This window comes from Macaca fascicularis, chromosome 7 (assembly GCF_037993035.2).
Source record: "Macaca fascicularis isolate 582-1 chromosome 7, T2T-MFA8v1.1".
NCBI lineage: Eukaryota > Metazoa > Chordata > Mammalia > Primates > Cercopithecidae > Macaca > Macaca fascicularis.
The window spans coordinates 114,168,727-114,193,478 of record NC_088381.1 but is presented as its reverse complement, the minus strand read 5'-3'; the positions used below and the strand labels follow the sequence as shown (position 1 = coordinate 114,193,478).

The window sequence follows — 24,752 nt, the reverse complement described above, 5'->3', positions numbered from 1 at the left end:
TATGCCTGTGGTTGGTCTGACTTTGGATGGGAGGAAGTAAGGCAAAAGGAGAAAGACTTTAGGGCAAAGTATTCTCTTGGGATCCGTTCCTCATCAATAAAAGTGCTATTTTGCACATCACTTTTCTGAGGTAATTGTTGAGTTAAACATAAACATGAGGTAATGTTTTGCCCACAGGAACATTCTCAAGCAATTTCTTCTTATCCAAGACTAATCCTTTTTCTGTATTTCAATACTGAATGCTCTCTTATAGTCTAAATATCTGTCTTGAAACCTTGACTCTTTTCTTGCTGGCTGTACAGCTTTATTGCTTTCCATTGTGAGGTGTATAATTAAATCATGTGTTGTAAAGCACTATACCATTAAATAAAATAGGGTGTCTTTCTTTCCAAAGTGACTTTGACCTTTTTACTCTTGGTCAATTGAGATGCATTTTGGAAAGAATAAAAGCAAATGGTTTGTCTTTCACTAAATTTAGGCTAAAGACTGTGCTTTGTATCTGTTTTTTAAACACATGCTATTTACCTCTTTTTCTTAAGTTACAATTTTTTGAGCAACAACTATGTGCTTGGCACTGTGAAATGTAATTTTCATATAGTTTCTCATTTAATTCTAACAATACCTTTGCAAGTTTAAGTACAGAGAAGTTAGAAAACATCCCTAGCAGTATATAACTGCAAGTTAAAATTCAAGAATTTAAGTAATGTCTCCCTGTGCCACGTCTGTCTAGGCAGTAGATGACAATTAAATGCAATGTATTATCCTACATTGCACCACAGATCAGAGAAATAATATTTCTATAAAATACATGTATTAGGATGACTGGCAAAAGTTAAGTTTATATGTTATATTTCTTTCTTAAGTTTGTACTGTGGTTTAGAAGAAAACATCTTTATTCTTGAAAAAGGCATTCAAAACTATTTACATGTAAGGAGGTTTGATGCCTGCAACCTACATGCATGTTGTTCAGAAAAACATAATTTTAATAATATACAAGTGTGTGTATTCACTTTCAAAATATTAGCAACTGGTAAATTAATGCATTTACATGAAAAGCATATAGAAATTATTTGTATTATTTCAGCAAATCTGTAAATTTGAAATTCTTTCACAATTAAAACTTCAAAAATCTTTCAAAAATAGTAAAAGATACCAGTGGAAAATATTGCCATGCATTTCTTTTCTTATACAGCTTTATTGAAGTATACTTGATCTACAAAGAACTGTACATATTTAATATATACAATTTGATGAATTTGGACATATGCAAACACCCCTGATACCATCACTATAATCAGGGTGATAGATGTATCCAAAACCTCCAAAAGTTTCCTTGTGTTCTTTTGTTTTCATTTTTTCTTTGTTCTTATTTTTTCTTAAGAACACTTAAAATGACATTTTTCCTGTTTACAGATTTTATTTATTTATTTATTTATTTATTTATATTTATTTTGAGACAGAGTCTCGCTCAGTCGCCCAGACTGGAGTGCAGTGACACCACCCCGGCACACTGCAACCTCCACCTCCTAGGTTCAAATGATTCTCCTGCCTCAGCCACTGTGCCTGTGCCTCCTCTTTACAAATTTTGACGTGCACAACACTGTCTTAACTATAGGCACTATGTTTCATAACAGATCTCGAGAACTCATTCATCTAGCATTACTCAAACTTTATATCCATTGAACAACTCCCTATTTGCTCCATGCCAGCCTCTGGCAACCACTACTATTTTTGTTGTTTTTATAAGTTTTACTAGTATAGATTCCTCATATATGTGGAATCATGCAGTATTTGTCCTTCTGTGACTGAATTATTTTATTCAGTATAATGTACTCCAGGTTCAGCAATGTCGTTGCAAATGGCAAGATTTCTGTTTTAACGCTGAATAATATTCTATTTTATGTATACAACATATTTTCTTTATCCATTGATGGACGCTATTCAATGTCTTGGCTATTGTGAGTAATGCTGCCATGGAAATGGGGGTGCAGGTATCTCTTTAAGAGCCTGACTTCAATTGCTGGATCCAGATTGCTGGATCATATAGTAATTCTATTTATTTATTGTTGGGAACAGGCCCCCCAAAATCTGGCCATAAACTGACCCCAAAACTGGCCATAAACAAAATCTCTGCAGCACTGTGACGTGTTCATGATGGCCATAATGCCCACACTGGAAGGTTGTGGGTTTACCGGAATGAGGGCAAGGAACACCTGGCCCTCCCAGGGTGGAAAACTGCTTACAGGCGTTCTTAAACCACAAACAATAGCATGAGTGATCTGTGCCTTAAGGACATGCTCCTGCTGCAGATAACTAGCCCAATCCATCCCTTTATTTTGGCCCATCCCTTCGTTTCCCATAAGGGATACTTTTAGCTAATCTAATATCTATAGAAACAATGCTAATGACTGGCTTGCTGTTAATAAATACATGGGTAAATCTCTGTTCGGGGCTTTCAGCTCTGAAGGCTGTGAGACCCCTGATTTCCCAATTCACACCTCTATATTTCTGTGTGTGTGTCTTTAATTCCTCTAGTGCTGCTGGATTAGGGTCTCCCTGACTGAGCTGGTCTTGGCAAGCGGCACCCATACATGGGGCCTTGAATCCAGGTCGAAGGGTCACTGGAGTGATGGTTGGAGAACGGGGAACTAAGCTGGAGGACACCTGAGTACTCTTAAAGCAATCCCCATGGTGAGTAAGAAAGGGAGCTCAGAAGCATCAGAGTAACAATGGGACAAGTGTGGGCTCTGGTTTGTTCTGCCTTGGAACTTTTTCACACTGATGATGAGGAGGAAGGCGAATATAATGGAGTAACATAAGAGGTTATAGAGCAGGTTTATTTGCCAGCTAAAGCTAAAGCAGCAAAGGAGGGAGTGGTGCATCCCTACCCTTCTGCACCCCCTCCTTATTATTTTGAAGAAGAAGACTCTCCACATCTTTCTTTTCTGGAGGACACTAGGCAAAAAGTAGTTGCCTCAGTGACTGTTCAAGCAGCCCCTCAAGCGACCCCTCTTAGTTCTAGTCAGGCAGGAATTCAGCAAGCTAGATGAGAGGGTGATTTGGAGGCTTGGCAATTCCCCATTAGAATACACCCCCCAGATCAACAGGGAAATATTATAGCTACATTTGAGCCTTTTCCTTTTAAATTACTCAAAGAATTTAAACAAGCTATAAATCAGTAGGGACCAGGTTCTCCTTTTGTAATGGGACTGTTAAAGAATGTTGCTGTTTCCAGTCGGATGATTCCTACTGACTGGGACACTCTTACTCGAGCTTGTCTAACTCCTGTTCAGTTCTTACAATTTAAAACTTGGTGGGCAGATGAAGCTTCCATTCAGGCTGCTCACAACGCCCAGGCCCAACTTCAAATTAATATAACTGCAGACCAACTTTTGGGGGTTGGTGGCTGGGCTGGTTTAGACGCACAAGTGGTCACACAGGATGATGCCATAGAACAGCTTAGAGGAGTGTGCATTAGAGCTTGGGGAAAAAAAATCACTTCATGTGGAGAACAATACCCTTCCTTTAGTGCTATAAAACAGGGAACAAAAGAACCATACATGGATTTTATAGCTTGGTTACGGGAGTATAATCCGATTCAGGTGCTCAGGATATAGTGCTGCAGTTATTAGTTTGTGACAATGCTAATCCCGATTGCCAGGCTGCTCTGTGACCTATCAGAGGGAAAGCACATTTAGTTGATTATATCAAGGCCGGTGATGGTATCAAAGGTAATTGGCATAAAGCTAAACTTTGTTGGCACAGGCAATGGCAGGACTGAGAGTGGATAAAGGAAATACTCCATTTCCTGCAGCTTGTTTTTAACTGTGGGAAGCATGGTTATACTAAAAAAGAATGTAGAAAAAATCAGTGACACAGGCCACCAGATGGGGGAAAAGAAAACTGCTGAGCCCAAAATATGTCCAAAATGTAAAAAAGGAAAACACTGGGCTAATCAGTGTCACTCTAAGTTTGATAGAGATGGGAACCCGATTTCGGGAAACACCACGAGGGGCCCATCGCGGGCCCCATTCCAAACTGGGGCATTTCTGGCTCAGGCCATTCCCTCACCCCTGTACAATGTCTGTCCCCCACCACAGCCTGTAGTTCCACAATAGATTTACGCTGCACAAAAGCTGTGAGCCTTCTGCCTGGGGAACCCCCACAAAAGGTCTCAACAGGAGTCTGTGGACCCTTGCCAACGGGGAAAATAGGATTACTTTTAGGAAGGTCTAGTTTAAGTTTAAAAGGGGTACAAATACATACAGGACTCATTGATTCCTATTACAACGGGGAAGTTCAAATTGTTATATCTACTTCTGTTCCCTGGAAAGCAGAGCCAGGAGAGTGCATAGCACAGCTCCTGATTGTGCCATTTATGGGAATGGGAAAAAGTGAAATTAAACGAACAGGAGGATTTGAAAGCACAAATAAACAAGGCAAAGCAGCTTATTGGGTAAATCAAATTACTGATAAACATCCTACCTGTGAAATAACTATTCAGGGAAAGAAATTTAAAGGTTTGGTAGATACAGGAGCAGACATTACAGTCATTTCTCTATAGCACTGGCCATCCGCATGGCCAATTCAACCTGCTCAATTTAACATAGTTGGAGTTGGTAAAGCCCCTGAAGTATATCAAAGTAGTTATATTTTCCATTGTGAAGGGCCCGATGGACAACCTGTGACTATTCAACCAATTATAACTTCTGTACCTATAAATTTATGGGGGAGAGATTTATTACAACAATGGGGAGCACAAGTTCTAATTCCAGAACAATTATATAGCCTGCAAAGTCAACATACAATGCATGAAATGGGGCATGTCCCTGGTATGGGACTAGAAAAAATTTGCAAGGTTTGAAAAAACTGCTTCAAGTGGAAAAACAAAGTTCCCGCCAAAGATTAGGATATCATTTTTGATGGCGACCATTGTTAAGCCTCCAGAATCTATACCTTTAAAATGGTTAACAGATAAGCCAATTTGGATAGAACAATGGCCGCTGAGTAAAGAGAAATTGGAAGCTTTAGAGGACTTAAAATTGCCCTTTAATAGTTATAGATTTAAAAGACTGTTTCTTTACTATCCCTCAGCTGAGCAAGACCGTGAACTGTTTGCATTTACAATTCCTGCGGTAAACAACCTGCAGCCTGCTAAGCATTTTCATTGTTTCACAGATGGGTCTAGAAACGGTAAAGCTTCTTATTCTAGCTCAAAAAATAAAGTTTTTCTGATGCCCTATACTTCATCTCAAAAAGCGGAACTTGTAGCTGTAATTGAGGTATTGGCTGCTTTTGATATGCCTATTAATGTGATTTCTGATTCTTCATACAAGGTTCATTCTACACAGTTAATTGAAAATGCTCATTTACGATTTCATACAGATGAACAACTGATGACAAAAACAAAAAAGGGGAGAAAACAGGGATAATGGGATGGCCAGATGTTATCAGCAGCTAAACAGCATCTACAAAAACCAGCTGCAAAGACAGAAGCAGAACAACTGCTTTGGTGGAGAGATACGATAACAAAAAGTTGGAAAATAGGTAAAATAATAACTTGGGGTAGAGGTTATGCTTGTTTTTTCTCCAGGCCAAAATCAACAGCTGATTTGGATACCATCAAGATGCCTGAAACCTTATTATGAGCCAGATGCTGAGGAAGAGATTCTGGCAGGATCCTGAGGACCCCCTGCCGGCTTGCAGCCATGTTGAGACTGATGCTAAGGAGGACCCCAATTGTCACGAGCAACACTCATTGAACACAGTCACCCACCTGGGGACAGATCAAGAAGCTGTCACAGATGGTGGAAGAAAACCTGAGGAAAGCAGGACGGCCAGTCACAATGAGTAATTTAATGGTAGCTATGATAGCAATGATCACCATTGCCATGAGTATTCCTTCAACAAAGGGTGACACAGGGAACAATTATATTTATTGGGCATATTTATCAATCTTGGCTGGCAATAATGCCTGGACATAATCACTCTATGACACAGTTACACATGCTTTCTGATCTCAGTATTTACTATAATAAACCTGGTCCTATAATTGAGGCATACTGCCCTCAAAAACCTATTTGTAAACAAAATTGAACCTGGCCAGAAAAAGTGAACATACTTGTTTAGGAAGATTGCATTGCAAAACAGGCAGAGGTGCTGCACAACAATTTCTATGGAATCATTATTAATTGGACCCCTAAGGGAATGTTTAGCTTAAATTGCACACCTCAGTCTGTGAGCCACAGCCACACTATGTTCAGCTGATCTGAACAAAATGGTCAGATGGTAGATATCATAAGAAGTACGGCAAGAGTTCCTATTATCTGGAACCATCGCGGTATAGTGGCACCTCAACCTCAAATGATATGGCTCGTTGTAGGAGCTAAACATAAGGATTTGTAGAAACTATTAATGACTCTTAATAAGATCAAAATTTGGGAACAAATATTTAAAATATTTGTTTATTTAAAGCATCCCAGGCATACCTGACCTTAATGCCAAGAACTGGAGTGCTTAAAGGAGCTGCAGTCAGATTAGCAGCTAGTAACCCATTAAAATGGATAAAAACACTTGGAAGCTCTATAATTTCAATGATGACTGTGCTTTTAATCTGTGTTGTTTGTCTTTGTATAGTCTACAGATGTGGATCCTGACTCCTGCAAGAAGTAGCTCACCATGACACAGCTGTCTTTGCTTTTATTGATTTGCAAATCAAAGAAAGGGGACATGTTGGGAACATACCCCCCTAAAATCTGGCCATAAACTGGCCCCAAAACTGGCCATAAACAAAATCTCTGCAGCACTGTGACGTGTTCATGATGGCCATAATGCCCACACTGGAAGGTTGTGGGTTTACCGGAATGAGGGCAAGGAACACCTGGCCCTCCCAGGGTGGAAAACCGCTTACAGGCGTTCTTAAACCACAAACAATAGCACGAGCGATCTGTGCCTTAAGGACATGCTCCTGCTGCAGATAACTAGCCCAATCCATCCCTTTATTTTGGCCCATCCCTTCGTTTCCCATAAGGGATACTTTTAGTTAATCTAATATCTATAGAAATAATGCTAATGACTGGCTTGCTGTTAATGAATACATGGGTAAATCTCTGTTGGGGCTCTCAGCTCTGAAGGCTATGAGACCCCTGATTTCTCACTTCACACCTCTATATTTCTGTGTGTGTGTCTTTAATTCTTCTAGCACCACTGGGTTAGGGTGTCTCCAACTGAGCTGGTCTCAGCAATTAATTTTTTTGAAAAACCTCCTCACTGTTTTCTATAGTGCCTGCACCATTTTGCATTCCCACCAACAGCGTACAAGGGTTCAAATTTCACCATATCCTTGCCAACACTTGTATTTTTTGTTAATACCTATCCTAACAGGTGTAAGGTGATAACACATTGTAGGTTTGACTTTTGATTTGCATTTTCCTGATAAATAATGATGCTGAGTATCTTTTTAATACCAGTTAGCCACTTTTACGTCTTCTTTGGGGAAATGTCTATTCAAATCCTTTGCTCCTTTTTAAAATCAGATTGTTTCTATGCTATTGTGTTGTCAGAATTACTCACATAATTTTGAAATATACCCCTTATCAGATATATAGTTTGCAAATATTTTGTGAATTCTGTAAGTTGTCTTTTCATTCTGTTGATTGTTTCCTTTGCTGTGCAGAAGCTTTTCAGTTTGATACAATCAAATTTGCCTAATTTGCTGTTTTTCCCATCTTTGTAGGGTCATACCCAAATAATCATTGCCAAAACCAATGTCAAGAAAACCTTCTCAGCTAGGCGTAGTGGCTCACGCCTGTAATCCCAACACTCTGGGAGGCTGAGGCAGGCAGACCACCTGGGGTCAGGAGTTTGAGACCAGCATGGCCAACATGGCAAAAACCCACCTCTACTAAAAATACAAAATTAGCTGGGTGGTGGCACATGCCTGTAATCCTAGCTACTCAGGAGACTGAGGCAGGAGAATCACTTGAACCCAGGAGCCGGAGGTTGCAGTGAGCCGAGATCGCTGCCACTGCACTCTAGCCTGGGCAACAAGAGAGAAACTCTGTTAAAAAAAAAAAAGAACTCCTATGTTTCCTTCTAGGATATTTACAGCTTTACAGTTTCAAGTCTTAGTTAAGACTTTAATGGAATTTTGAATTGATAATTGTGTGTCCTATAAGAGGTTTCAATTTCATTCTTCTGCATGTGGATATCAAGTTTTCTCAACACCAATTTTAAAGAAATTACTTTCCTCAATGTGTATTCTTGGCACTTTTTTTGACAATAAGTTGACCACCTACGTGCAACTTTATTTCTGGGTTCTCTATTCTCTTCTATTGGTCTGCATGCCTGTCTTTATGCCTATACCATAATGTTTTAATTACTGTAGCTTTGTAATGTATTTTGAGATCAGGAAGTGCAGTATCTCCAGCTTGGTTTTTCTGTCTCAATATGCTTTGGCTATTCTGGGTGTTTTGTGGTTACATATGAATTTTAGGATTTTTTTTCTATTTCTGTAAAATACTTACTGGGATATTGATGTGGATACAATTTAATCTGTAGATCACTTGGGGTTATATAAATATGTTAATAAATATTCTAATTCATAACAATGGATATTTTATTTACTTGTCTCTCCTTATCTCTTTCATGAATATTTCATAGTTTTCCATGTACAAGTTTTTCATCTCCTTGGTTAAGTTTATTTATTCATACATATTTAGACCAATAGAGATTGCACTGTACTACACATTTTGTTTTAGCATTTAAAAAGGCTGTGTTCATTGCTGACTACTGCATAATGTTTGAAAAAGATTTGTGATATTACCTTTATATTCAAATTAATGGAAATATTTTGCATTGTAAATAATATTCTCAGCCAAAATATTTATAATGTTATTTCTTATTTTTATATTTTCTAGCAAAATATTGAAATGTTCTACAAAAAATATCCATTTTATAAGCATTTTAATAGAGAAAATCTCAATATTTTTTAAATGTTCATTAAGTCCTTGTATCTATATAAAATAGATGTACTTTCCATAGCTGTATTTCTTGTTCTCAAATAACAATGAAGGACATAGTACTAATTACACTTCAGATAAATATTTAGTTTATGGTGACAAACATTTACCTTTTTTCCCTGAAGTTATGTTTTCTCAGTTAAAAAATATATAACATTGGTGATGTTATGAAATAATATGTCCACAAAATCATTTCTTCAAATAGTGTAAAAGTTATTATAGATATATTAAAGAAAGGAAAGAAGTATAATTTTGCCCTCAGAAGCTTAATACTCATGAAGACTATATAGAGAATGATGATTCTCCTTTTTAAGGAATGGACTTAATTTCTTCTTCCAAATGCCAGCTAAAAGATGGCAATATTTAGTTTCCTTTGGCTTTAATATCAGCAGTAATTGAACACATACAAAGTTTTATAAATAATATAAGTATTTCTGAGTTTTACTATTGTTTTTCATGTGGCAATTATAACTATTTTTATTATAATTCAGTGTCCACATTAACTACTGCATCGTTTAACACTTATAAATCATATATAAAGATTTATATGTAAACAAGGTATTAAATAAGCATCAATATTTAGGATTTTGTTGTTGCTGTGACCATACATGGTTGTTTTGAATGGGAGTCAGATTGTTCACAAGTGAAGGAATTCACAGCCATTAGACACCTTTACAGGTGTCTTATACCTACTATAAAAATATGAGAAAATACATTTACAAAGATTTTTAAACCAAAGAGTACATACAACTAACTAGTTTACACTACTTTTATCACTCTTCTAATAGAATACCTTCCAGATATTCTCTTTTCAACCCCTTAGCTTTATTCTTACTCTATGGACAATATCCGGCTCAATCAGGTAGATTAATTACCTGGCACTGTCTAGAATAGAACCATTCTATTTTCCCTCTTATTATTGCTTACTAGTTAATCAACAATGTTTAGCATAAGAAGATTTATGTGTATTTAAGGCCCTATACAAGGTGTGTGACAAGTCAAATTACTTAACCTCTCATATCTTCTGTTTCCTAAAAAATACAATACAAATGACATAGATATTACATAGGATTGTTTTCAATATTGTCTTACGTAAATGGAAACTAAATGAGAAAAAGGATAGGAAACATTTAACACAATGTGTGGTATGTAATAAGTACTCAAATAATTGTTATTTTTCTTTATCTTAAGAGAAGTGTGCAATTGTGGATAGGATATGAGACTAGGGACATCAACCACAGTGATTTCTTTCCTTTTAATCCTCTTCTTCCCCATGTTTCCTTCAACTGCTGCCCAATATCCCAAGTAAGTATCTATCTTCATGCATTTTTCTATTTCCTTCCAGTTTTGACATTTTTATTGATGCATAATAATTGTACATATTTATGGGGTACATGTGATATTCTGATACATGCATATTGTGTGTAATGATCAAAACAGGGTAATTAGAATATCCATCACTTCTAAAACATTTAATTTATTTGGATCAGGAATATTTCAAATATTCTCCTCTGGTTATTGAATATACAATAAATTATTGTTAACTGCAGTCACCCTATTGAAAAATATAAATTTTTTTCTATTGAAATTCATTTCAGTACCTATTAACCAACTTCTTTATCCCTCTTGCTCCTAAACTTCCAAGCCTATGATAATCATCATTCTACTCTCTTCCTGTATGAGATCAACTTTTATTATTTTTAGCTTCCACCTATAAGTGAGAACATGCAATTTTTGACTTTCTGTGCCTGGCATATTTTACCTAACATAATATCCTCCAGTTTCATCTATGTTGCTGCAAATGACAAGATCTCATTCTTTTCTATGGCAAACTAATACTTCAATGTGAATATATAATCTATTTTATTTATCCAGTCATGTATTAATGGACACTTTTTTTCATTCTATAGTCTAACTATTGTGAATAGTGCTGCAATAAACATAGGAGTGCAGATATCTCTTCAAAATACTGAAATCCTTTATTTTGGATACATACCCAGCCAGGGGATAGCTGAAGTATATTTCAGATCTATTTTTAGTTTTTTGAGGAAACTCCATGCTAACTTATATTCTTTGCAGTAACTTATATTCTTTGCAGTAACTTATATTCTTTGCAGTAACTTAAAGTGTACTCTCCTGGCCTGCTGGGTGTCTGCTGATGAGTTCACTGAAAGCCATACTGGTGTTCTGTTAAATGTGTTGTTTCTTTTCTCTCGCTGCTTTGAGTATTCTTTCTTTGTCTATAAATTTTGCTAATGTAATTATTATGTGCTTCAGGTATTTTCTCTTTGAGTTGAATTTGTTGACTGGTATTCTCTAAGCTTCCTGTACCTGGATGATGTCATCTTTTCCCAGAATTAGAAAATTTTTAACCCATTATTTTCTTAAATCTGCTTTCTAGACCATTTTCTCTTTAACCTCCTTTGAGAATTTCTATTATGCAGTGGTCAGTTTGTTTTATAGTGTCCCGTAATTATCATAGGCCTTCTTTACTCTTATTTAATTATTTTTTCTCCTCTGCTTGGGTAATTTCACATATTCTGTCTTTGGGCTCACATTCTTTACTCTGTTTGATAAAAATCTGCTATTAAAGATTTCTAATGAGTTTTTTGTTGCAGCTATTGTATTCTTTATATCTAGTATTTCTATTTGTTTCTCTTATTTAAAATTGTTCCTGGGTTGATTTTCAAATTTCATTGAGTTTTCTATCTATATATTCTTGTAACTCCTTGAACTTCTCTTAGATCATTCTGAATTCTCTGTTCAATACTTTACAGATCTTCAATTCTTCTAAGTCAATTGCTGAGCCTTTGCTGGTTTATTCTGGTGCTGTCATATTTCCCTGAGTTTTCACAGTCCTTGTGTATTTCTGTTGATACCTGCACATTTGAGGAGATATTTATCTTTTTTGGTTTTTGGAGGTATTCTTTAACGGTGTTTGACCTTTACTACTTAGTATTAGAAGTTAAACACAGGCTGGTTGCTTCCATTCTGGGAAGAACTTATAATGTGCACTATACCAGAAAACTAACTCATTGTCCTGCTATTGTTTCCCAGTCTTGATAAGACTTAAGCAGGCACCAGAACCTAACCCTGAGTTTTACTTTTTTCTGGGCAAGGGGAAGAATCCATGTAAGCACCTGTTCTTCTAGATAATCCAGCCAGGACTTCAAGCCTTCTGACAGATTGTGTCCCTTACAGCACTATGGTGCCAGCCAGTCTCCACATTCTGACATCCCAGCTGATTGGAGCTCAGAGTAGTTGCCTAGATCCACATGCCAGTTGCTATGATTAGTGCCTTGCTCTTTGTCTTGAATGTATCCCATGTGGTTTAGGCCAACTGGAACTCTCAGTGGTTGCCATGGAATGGGACCAGAGTGGGCTTACCATGAAGATTCCCAGTCGAGTGTGTAGATTGAATGTTCACCTACAGCCTCTCCTTTCACCTTACAAACTGTGGATCTAGGAAAATTTTCCGTGAGTAGTGTTATGCTGGTGGGGGGCAGGGCAGCACTGTCTGAATTGGCCACTTCTCTTACCAATCAGGGTTTCTGTCAATTCTATGGGCCCCAGGGGTTTCTCCATGTCTTCCCCAAGTTCTAATAAACTCAGCAGTGGTATTCTTGTCTTTAAATAGTTTCTACTTGTATTTTTGTAGGAAGAGGAGAGTGATACCAGGGAAATCTTCTATTCCATCATCTTAATTTATGTCATTTCTCTTCCAGTTTTGACATTTAAAAAATAACATAAATCGGCCGGGCGTAGTGGCTCACGCCTGTAATCCCAGCACTTTGGGAGGCCGAGGCGGGTGGATCATGAGGTCAGGAGATCAAGACCATCCTGGCTAACACAGTGAAACCCCATCTCTACTAAAAATACAAAAAATTAGCCGGGCGTCATGGCAGGCGCCTGTAGTCCCAGCTACTCAGGAGGCTAAGGCAGGAGAATGGTGTGAACCTGGGAGACAGAGCTTGCAGTGAGCGAAGATTGTACCACTTCACTCTAGCCACAGCAGTAGTTTATAAGAATAATGCTATTAATGAACTAATATTTACTAAACATTGTATTTATTCAGTAAATATTTATTTTATTTGTTTTATCAAACATTATTGTAGGCACTTAGGATTCATTACTGAACAAAGCAGACCAAAAGTCCTGCATTCACAGAAACCTCACAGTAAACCTCATGCATAGGAACGTATTCAGCTCTCGTTATCAACCTTCTCCTCATTTTAAGATTGAGTCACAGGAAAATAAACTAATTTTCCAAGGTAACACAGCTAGTAAATGGCAACTTAGAGTATAATTATAACAAAATAAAATTAGGGGAGAATATCAATGAAGGAAAAGCAGTAATCCAAACATGTATTCAGGAAGACCTACTCCAGAGTAGTGCCAGTGAGGATCACACAGGAAAGGAGATTGGTGGGATAATTTATGGAAACATTTTAAAGCCAGAAATTCTAAAGCCAGAGCAGGAGCAAAGGGTGCCAAGTAAGAGGGGAAGTAGGTTATAGACAACAACCATGAATTCCAAGTAGGGGTGATCACAGGAATATTTGAAATATATCTGTTAGGATCAGGTCGGATTGGGTAGGAAAAAAATGTGAGTTTGATATCTAATATGTGTATTTTTAAGTGACAGAGGGGCATTCAGTGGAGATATAAGAGGGTAAAATATAGAGAGTAAAATATATATATGGGTTTAATTGTCAGATAATGAGAGATCAAACTCTAACTCTGTCCCATAAGACCTAAGTGGCCTCAGCCAATCTCTGACAGCCTTAGTTTTTTTTTTTTTTTTTTTTAAATTTCTAAACAGAGATAATGGTAGTAATACCCAACATTATTGTTGTCCTGATAATTAAATGAAATAAATAGTTAACCAAAAGTACTTGGAAATATCCCTTGCACATAACACATGCTCAATAAATATTAATTATTATACTCATTATTAATAAATGTCTAGATGAAAGTTTCACTTTGAATAATGTAACTTATATCCATAAATATGAGAGTTGAGATTATTTAATACTAAGGACCCTAAAGAGGAAGTTTAAACACAGGATAGACCAATTTTATAACAGGAAAAAACCCACTTTATAAACATAAAATTAGAAATGAAAATACCCTTACCCAATTAATGCCAACTCTAATTTTAATCAACAAAGATTATTTACATATGAGAATAGAGCCACGACCAGCCCTGTAGGAATGGCTAACACTTATTCAGTACTTAACATGCGCCAAACACTAAGAGCTTTATATGTATTATCTCATTTAGCTGATTTAATAATACATTCTATTATCTCCATTTTATAAATGAGGACATTAAGGTACAGACTATTTTATGTTTCCTAAAGTCACACAGTATGGGTGGCAGAACAAGGATTTAGACAGAGATGATCTATAATAACTAGTACTCAGATGCTAGACATTAGACTCTACCCTTTAAACAAAACTGCATATGTAGAAATATGGAAAAGCATAGCTAAGTGACCCTGGACAAGTCTCTATAATGCCTCATCAAAATTTAAAAGTATGGTGATTTGAATGAGATAATTTATGCAGACTTACTGTAAGTATGTACTAGATATCTTAATACTTTAAACTTAAACTCTTCCCATTTTGATCATAAAGGGAAGGTAGTTTAAAATTCATGAGCATTAGTTAACAATTTTGAGTCATTCCATTGCCTCCTCAAGGAATCCATGGCTTAGCAAACATTTATTATGAAGAGAAAAAGTTTTGGTTGAAAGAAAAACATCAGAGACCCTACAGGCACACTGAAATATAATTCTGTTGAAGTCTGTAAATAACAACACACACATGAAGACTCCAGAGAGTTCTGTAATATTATTTTGTCTTAGTACAATGCCTTTTCTTGAGATAGCTCAGTGGACTTTATTATGAATCATAATTATAATGAAGCTTCAGAACCTCCCTCTGAGTTCTTTTTTTCTTTCTTTTCTTTCTTTCTTTTTTTTTTTTTTTACCATTACAGATAGTAGGAGGAATATTAATTTCTCAAGGTCATTCAAGGAGTTAGAGGCTGAAGTTGGAATATAATAAAAGATTTCTAACTCAAGTCATCTGATAAACATCACCATGGGTTTCCAAAGGGTTTGGCAAAGAACATTAAAGTGTCAGAAGAAATCATAATTGAAAAAAGAAGTATACCAATGGGAAGTCAAAGAAAGCAACTTTGAAAGTTTTAATTTGTAAAGCTTAAAAATATTCCTATCTCCGTATTCCCCACTTGCATCCCAATTGTTCCATAATTCAAAATAATAAAAAGAGAAAATACAAATCACAAATTTCACTTATTCTAAATATCGTATTTCTAAATAAAATACCATTGATAACAAGAAAATTTGTTCTTTCATAACCATGAGAGAAGAGGTATTTTTACTATTGGAAGTCCTGGAAGTAAATATGCAAACCAACTTTTTTTTTTTCAATTTGGAATTATATAATCATGGCATTTTAAAACAAGAATAAAGCTAAATATAAAAGGTAAAATTATAAATTTTAGTTGTAGAATCCAAAAGGATTATGCACTTATGAATAGCTGATATCGATACCTATGAAAATTTTAATTGGATCCCATAATTTAATTAAAATAAAAGCCAAGGATTTATTGCATCCAAAAACTAGATACTGCTTATAAGTGTAGGATACCCTATTTATTCTACCCTCAATCTGAGCTGCTTGGCTTTCCCTTCAATAGGTCTATTAATGAATATATAAATGGATTAATGAGGTAAAAATTTACTGATAAAAAAATTGGATGAACTTCCATTTTTTTCTAACCCTATGTCATGGCTTCAGTTATTATATTTAATGTGTGTGTGTGTGTGTGTGTGTGTGTGTGTGTGTGTGTATGGTGAAAAATACAGTTCTTTTACTCAAAGCTCATCAAATTAAAGAATGAAAATATAATGTTATCACAGTTCTGCATCTAAAAAGAAGATAAAAATCCAGTGTAACTAAAAATTAACATGAAAATTTAAAACAAGTTTTAATATTCATACAGTCCATACATTTAATTAAATTTTAAGAACTATCTTAAATATACTGCACACAGTACTACCTAGACATTAGTATATAATGGGGTTTAGAGGTCATTTTTTCTTGAATGTTCTTAAAAGGTCAGATTTGTCTAATTTGTCAGGGATAGTTGGGGCAGAGTCAGGATGAACAGTAAGATTATAACTTTTTTCATCACAAATAATAAGCTCTTTCCTTTTCTTTCTGCATAGATGATTGTAAAGATCATAGGTTCCATAAAAACACAATATAGATATTTTCTCCCACATGACATCCCTTTTTTGCCTACATCTCATTTCAACTGATGTAATTAGTGTCATATAATGAAAGTTCATAAGAGCAGAGGAGATTCCTGAGAATAAGTGTGATTGCTAAAACAGTAGAATGTCCTAAAAAAACACTAAGGAATGATTCATAAGATTTCTCTGAAAAAAATCATTTTTAGCATAATTTTTTTTCAATCCTAGTCAATTTGTAATCAGCTCGATTTCTCTTGACACTCTTTAAAGTAAAAGAAGTCAAACAATTTTGCAGTTCTCTGCAAAGCTCATTTTCAGCCACACAGTATGGCTATACTTAATCACTGCATTAACAAAACGCTAGTCATCCAACATTCAAAACCATGCAATGGTGACAAATAGAAAACATATTTTAATCCATCAGTAAACAGAATAATTTTAGGTAATATTTACTGAACAATTTTTATGTGAGAGGGACCATGCTGTTTTCACATGGTATGGAAAAAGTGTTGTATAGTGGTTAAAGATATTGACACTGGAGTTTGTCTGATTTTAATAAAATTGATCTCATCACATTTAAATTAAAAACATTTCATGTCCAATTAAATCCTTAAATTAGCGAGAAACTTCTCTAGATCCTCAGATATAATTGTTACATTTTAAAACTTTTACTAACTCTATGCTTCATAATCAGTTCTTAAAAACAGGATTAAAGTTTATTAGTACAGTAGGCAGAATTCTAAGAGGGCAACCACAATTATGGTGCCAGCCTCTAGTGTTCATGTCCTGTATAACTCACTGCCTTTCAGTGTGAATCAGGTCTCTGAATAGGCTACCACAGGTAGGATACACTCCATGATTAAGTTACCTGGCAAGGAAGAGGGGATTTCGCAGAGGTAATTAAGACCTCTAATCAGTTGACTATAATTTACTAAAATAGGAGATTATCCTGAGTGGAGCTGAGGTATCAAATTAGCCATTTAAAAAGAGACTAGAAGCAGTGGAGGGATGCCAAAAGTGAGAGTAATTCAAAGTAGGAGAGATGTGCTACTTCTGTCCTGGAAGAAGTGAATTTGTTCTTCAAGAGCAGACCATGTGGCAAGGATGGATGTTTGGTTTCTGCTCAACAGCCAGCAACAACAATGGAACTTTAGCGCTATAACTACAAGGAATGGAATTCAACCAAAAAGTAATGGAATTCTACCAACAGCCAGTAACACTGTAGGGATGAGAGTCAGTCCCAGCAGACAAGAGATACGATGATCAGAATCCCAACAGGTCTCACATGTCCGGGCATATTCTCTGCCCTACCTTCTTGCCTCTCTTAAGCTGACCTAAGTCACATAGGAGAAAGCCGCCTTCCCAACTTAGCAGACCAAGCTGAATTCCTAACTAGAAAAGGAAGAACCTAACCATTCATCTCCCTGAGTAATGTCTTCCAGGTTGCTGAATCGGGACCCTGGCTTTCCTGATAAAAACCTTACCAGATCTAGCTGGGGAGTGACGAGAACTCCAGGAACGACTTTCTTCTCATTATAATCTTACTGTAATACTGAGCCCACCTAAGGCGGGGCTTTATCTGCCATTTTTCTGTGCACGGGTCGCACCATAGGGCTTGATGCCTCACCACACAGGCACAGAGAAGAACTCACGTAAACGTGCACGTGCGGCTCTTTTCCCCTGCCTCAGCTTCCTTAAAAGGACAAGAGCCTAGACTTCCCGGGAGCTAGCACCGGGATCCCTTTCCTGTAATGCTGTTCTCTTGCATTGCTCCAGCCGTATGCCTATTAAGCCTTGCCTGAGAAACATTTCTTCGGCTTAGTGCTAATATCTACGTGAGAGCCAAAAAACTAGAGGTCCAGGGTACTATAACAAGATGGGGTTTATAGCCCTGCCTGACACATTGATTCCAGCACAGTGAGACCCAGAGCAGAGGACCTAGCTATTCATATCCAGAGTCCTGGCCCATAGAAACTGAGATAATAAATTGATGTTATTTTAAGCTGGTAAATTGGAGTAATTTGTTACTAAGCAATGGAAACTAATGCAACCAGTAATCTAATTTTCCACATAGCTCTAAAACAATAAGCTTGGTTTGGGACCTAGATATGACCCCCATTCTCATCTATTGAGGGAAATAATTTTGTGGTTATAATGCAGGTAGCAAACACTGCTGCCATGAATAGATTTTATAAAATTAGGTTATGCCTCCCTATTAGAGTGTAGACTTAACAAAAACCTATAATGTAGTTATTTTTATCCTGAAAATTTAAATAGATAATTTAAAAATATTAATTCTATGCATCTTGCTAGATATTCTTACAGAGAAAAACAAAAAGGAATAGAACCAATCCTAAATGAGTTTATAATCTGATTCAGAAGGGATAATTAACTTAGATTTAGAAAGTGGCTTCACATGCAAATACTAAAGAATAATCATTTGACTCTCATTAGCATCCCTGCTTTGTCTTACTCAACTCCACTGTGTGACTAAAGAAGACAGCACTTGTCTCTTAACTCAAGGTAACCATGTAAAAGAGTTCTGTCCATTGAGATTTGGGCAGAAGTCTGCTGATACTACTCTGTCACTCTACTTATTCCTTTCTGAAATGTAGATTTTATATTTGGAGATGTGGCAACGACCATCTTGCAGCTATGAGGGAAAGGCCAAAAAAATTCACAAATATGTCAAATACTCAGTTAATTTAGGTGGAGAAAAAATCTATTTGTTTAGGCTGATATTGGGTGGGTTTTTCATTACTTACAACCATGTTTTCATTAACTGCCAAATCCCACAGATTTCAGAAACACGGTGCATTCATGTGGAGTACAGTCCAAGAGTCTTATCATCTAGGCATACTTTAAGTTACTGCAAGTAGAAAGGCAGTACAGAACGGAAAAACCTCAGGCCCATTTTGTGTTCCCTCATCTTTTTATCTATGCATGTTAAATGGTCAGGGCTCATTTAATTTATTGTACTTTCTAAGCTTAAAAAGGAATGGAAAATATCATAGAGCAAAACTGATACTTAAAATATAACTCACTATAAGATTTTAAAAAAATTAATATGAGAAAAAGTTTCAGCAGTAACTATTGAATAAAGTTATTAAATAGTTTGTTTAGTTTATTACAGTTTTTGTTTTTACCCTTCATTGCTTCAAAACGGGATTGGAGATGACTTATAGAAGTATGCACATTATTACAACAGATAATGACTAACAAATTGAAAGGTTGAAGTTAATGGAAAATATGCTAATCCTAAAAATAGAATTAGAAGAAAAATACCATCATATTCTATGCAATAACTAATGATAATCCATAAGTTAATAGCTTCTTAAAGAAATAAGAGTAATCAATCAGCTTCAGTATTCATATCCAGTGGATAAAAATATATCAACTATTCAGAGGCTGCACAACTTTTCTTATTTTTGAGATCTAAAAGAAATTTCTCTGTTTTGTAGAAGAAACATTGTATGGTGCTTGTACATCATCTTAGTGAGTACCTATTCATTAAAAGCAACAGCCCATTCTTAATAGCTAATTATCTCAAAGCAATTTGAGAGGAGAGCTCAGCAAATAGCCTTTGCATATTAAGGCCTCATTAAATAAGTAACGAAAATGTTAAAACCTTAAAGGAATGGACAAATAATATGAATCTTTAATTTTTACGTGGAAGACAATAGATGGTTCACATACAGAAAAATATCAGCTACACTAGTAATCAAACATACGTAAGTTCATAAAGGAAAAACATGTTGTTGCTATTAATACATATTTTAATATTTATAATCTGTATTAACTATTATATGATTTAAAGAGATTCATTCAGTGCATGTTGCCAAGCAAAGCGTTCATTATTTTGAGTGAATACTTTGCCATCTGTATTCAGTAGCCCTAGTGTTTACATCCTTTAACCCAAAAGTTCACTTGAGGAAACCTGTTTACATCAGTCTTATATAAAATGTTTTTTTCTCAAACCTTCCGTTCTCTTACCTCCTGCCTCACTTCGGCAAAGGTCTCAAAACCTCTTGAGATTTAGTAAAATAAAGTAACTGACAGAGTTGTGAGTTGGCACATCTAATTTCAAAAATCACGAATGATGTCAATGTGGAGGCTCATTAAATGTTGAATGTAGACATTTAACGCTGTCATTTTACATGAGATTAAAGGAATGTATCATAATTAAGATATAATTAATTAATCATACTACATAATTAATAATCATAATACATAATTATAATATATAATAATATATAATCTAATGCATAATTAATGTATCATAATAAAGATGACAGATTTAATAGCAGAATCCAGTTGAAATCAATTTCTTTGAGGTCCTTGTGTTCTTTTCACAGTATGATACAGACAAGGATGGCACATATGATCCAAAACTAGAGCTGATTTTGGCTTGTCTTTTATTAAAACAAGCAAGTAAATAAACAAAGAAAACAAAAACAAAAGCAAATTCCCTTGACTCCACTTGCTCCACTGACCCAAGGGACTGTCTGTATTCAATGATTCACTAATTTCTTCTCACTCGCTCTGATTATGCTTCTGTTCTTCTGAAACTGCTCTTTTCAAGGTCACTAACAACTCTTCCATTTTGCCAAATCACGGCCATTAAAGATTGAGCTTCTACTTGATTTCTCAGTAGTACTGGACACAGGTGACAACATTCTCCTTAAAACACTTTCTTGTCTTGACTTTTGTAGATAAACATGCTTCAGTTTTTTTTTTTTTTTTTTTTTTTTTTTAAATTCTGCCTAACAGAACATTTCCGGTTAGTCTGGAGAATAAATAAAGAAGTAAATTTTAGTGTCAATCTAAACAATTTCTCAAGTTTACTTTTTTGGAAACTCAATCTTTTCATTAAATGCAAAGTAAATATGTAACCCTTTAAAAAGAAAGGCATTTCAGAAAGAGAATAGTTTTGAACTTTTGGAAGCATAGACATAATTTTTATAAGCAGCTGGGAGATAGTACAGAATTCCCTTTGGAGAAATTTTTTCATATTCCAGAGCAAAGAATAGAAAGATTAGCAAGAATTCAGTATTTAACTTTTGAATTAGTGTTTGTTAACTGATTTGCATTTTTAAAGGAAGATATCAAAAAAGTTCTACTTCATTTGTGAGAACAGAAAAAACTATAAATAGTCTAAGGTAGTACAGATAAAATTATAACCTTTAATGTCAAGGAGAAATGCAAATTAAATACATTTTAGCCAAATTTTTGTTATTTCCCCCAAATGATTCTATAAATAGCTCACAAATGCTAAATTGTGCCAAGTAGTTAAAGTAGTAATTATCACGTTATTATCTTATTAAATAAGAACCAGTAGATACCATAACCATGTCTACAAGTACTAGGAGGGAGAAATGTACAGAATGTTACCCACAAATGTGTAAATTAAAAATAAACTTATCATGCATGTCTAATGCTTGGTTAACTCACATATCACAATAACTCAGTGAGTCTTCCATTTACTGACAAATGTAAATGGAAGTAAATATGTAATGAATCACTGTAATTATAGAGGAGAACACTTGAAACAAAAAAATTTCACAATACCAGAAACTCATTTCTCATTTCTGGGACCGAAACATTTTAATAATGAGGGGAAAATCCTCACCATCTTTAGAATTGTTACTTACATGGATGAACTAATTTTGATTTACTGAATTCAAACTACTGTGAGTATAATTGAACTAGCATTTGTTACTGTGGAAGATACTGGTAGGTACAAGAATAAAAATTACCCAGCCCTTTGTATTTAAAAAAGCAGCAACAAAAAGACAAGGGGTGTGTGTGTGTGTGTGTGTGTGTGTATATATATTTGTGTGTGTGTATATATATACACATATACATACATACATATATATATCTTTATATATGTATATATATATCTTTATATATGCCTGATATATACATATATATACACACATACATATATCTCTCTTTATATATGCCTGATATATACATATATATGTATATAAAATTAAAGTTTTATATATATATATATATCAGGCATAAACTGTTTAGGTTTCTCAGGCTTACGTTCGTACGTTTTTGGAAACTCTATCTTTTCATTAAATGCAAAGTAAATGTGTAAGCCTTAAAACATTGCAAACTAAATTTTTTTCCCTACTGGCCATGTGAAATATGGGAGCTAGTTGATATGTGTCGTATCAAGTGAGACAATAAGAGATAACAGGTTTCATCACAGTAAGATGGGTCAGCCAATGGTAGCCCATGACATCTAAGAAGAAATAAAGGAATGGAAAAATACATTCAATGCAAATGGAAACCAAAAAAACACAAGAGTATCTGTGTTTTTGTCAGACAAAATAGATTACATGAAAAAAAAACTGTTAGAAGAGACAAAGGTCACTATGTAATGATAAAGAGGTGAAATCAGCAAGAATAGAAATAGACACATCAAAAAAGAAAATTGCAGGCCAATATCTATGATGAAAATTGGTGCAAATATCCTCAACAGAAGACTAGCAAGCTGAATTTAAGAATACATTAGAAAGTTAATTCATCATGACCCAAGTGGAAGCTATCCCTGGACTGCAAGGATGGCTCAACATACGCAAATTAATAAATGTGATATATCCTATCAACAAATAGAAAAATATTCCATGTTAATGGATTCAATCAATATTGTTAATATATTTATACTACCCAAAAGAGTCTAAAGATTCAGTGTAATTCCTGTTAAAATACCAATGACATTATACACAGAAACAAAAAAAAAATTCCTGAAATATATATGGAACCACTAAAGGCCCAGAATACACAAAGCTGCCCTAAGCAAAAAGAACAAAAATGGAGTAATCACATTACCTGACCTCAAATTATACTACAGAGCTATAGTAAACAAAACAGCATGGGACTGGTATAAAATCAGACATATAGAACAATGGAATAGCATACAGACCACAGGAACAAATTCACACACCTACAGTAAACTCATTTTTGACAAAAGTAACAAGAACATACACTGCAGAAAAGACAGTCTCTTTAATAAATGGTTCTGGATATCCATATGCAGAAGAATGAAACTAAAATACTATCTTTCACCATGTACAATAATCAAATCAAAATGGATTAAAGTCTTAAATCTAAGACCTCAATGTATGAAACTACTTCAGGAACACACTGGGGAAACTCTCCAAGACATTGGTCTGGGCTACAGCGTTTTGAACAATACCGCACCAGCACAAACAACCAAAGCAAAAACTGACAAATGGGATTACATCATGGTGAATGGGGTATCCAACCCCTCAAACATTTATCCTTTATGTCATAAACAATCCAATTATACTCTTTTAGTTATTTTAAAATGTGCAATTAAGTTATTTGACTATAGTCACCCTGTTGTGATATCAAATACTAGAACTTACTCATTCTTTCTGTTTATTTGTACCCATTAACAATCCCCACCGCCCCTGCCCCAGGCTTGCCAGTATCCTCCCTAGCCTCTGGCAACCATTCTTCTACATGCTATGTCCATGAGTTCATTTGCTTTGATTTTTAGATCCCACAAATAAGTGAGAACATGCGATGTTTATCTTTCTGTGCCTGGCATATTTCACATAACATCATGATCGCCAGTTCTATCCATGTTGTTTTAAATGACAGGATCTCATTTTTTAATGGCTGAATAGTACTCCTTTGTGTATATGTACCACATTTTCTTTAACCATTTATCTGTTGATGAACACTTAGGTTTCTTCCAATTCTTGGCTATTGTGAATAGTGTTGCAACAAACATACGAGTGCAAATATCTCCTTAACATATTGATTTCCTTTCTTTTGGGTATATACCCAGCAGTAGGATTGCTGGATCATATGGTAGCTCAATTTTTAGTTTTTTGAGGAACTTCCAAACTCTTCCCCATAGTAGTTGTACTAATTTACATTCTGACCAATAGTGTACAAGGGTTCTGTCTTCTCTACATCCTCACTAGAATTTATTATTGCCTGTCTTTTGGATATAAGCCATCTTAGCTGAGAGAGACGATATCTAATTGTAGTTTTGATTTGCATTTCTCTGATAATCAGTGATGTTGAGCACCATTTCATATGCCTGTTTGTCATTCGTATGTCTTCTTTTGAGAAACATCTATTTAAATCTTTGCGCACATTTTGATCAGATTATTAGATTTTTTCCTAGTGAGATGTTTGAGCTTCTTATATATTTTAGTAATTAATTTTTTGTCAGATAGGTAGTTTGTAAGTATTTCCTACTATTCTATGGGTTTTCTCTTCACTTTGTTGATTGTTTCCTTTGTTATGAGGAAGCTTTTTAATTTGATGTAATCCCATTTGTTCATTTCTGCTTTGGTTGTCTGTGTTGGTGGGGTATTGCTCAAAAATCTGTAGCCCAGGTCGGTGTCCTGGAGAGTTTCCACATTGTTTTCCCGAAGTAGTTTTATAG

General features: G+C 35.3%; 1 long non-coding RNA gene across 1 annotated transcript; it reads left to right on the top strand.

Annotated features, from left to right (window-relative positions):
• The first annotated feature begins 2,530 nt into the window (after positions 1-2,530).
• LOC141407395 (uncharacterized) lies at positions 2,531-8,613 on the top strand. Its single transcript, XR_012416314.1, has 2 exons — positions 2,531-2,691; positions 5,594-8,613. It is a non-coding gene; the product is annotated as an uncharacterized lncRNA (long non-coding RNA).
• Positions 8,614-24,752: the final 16,139 nt, after the last annotated feature.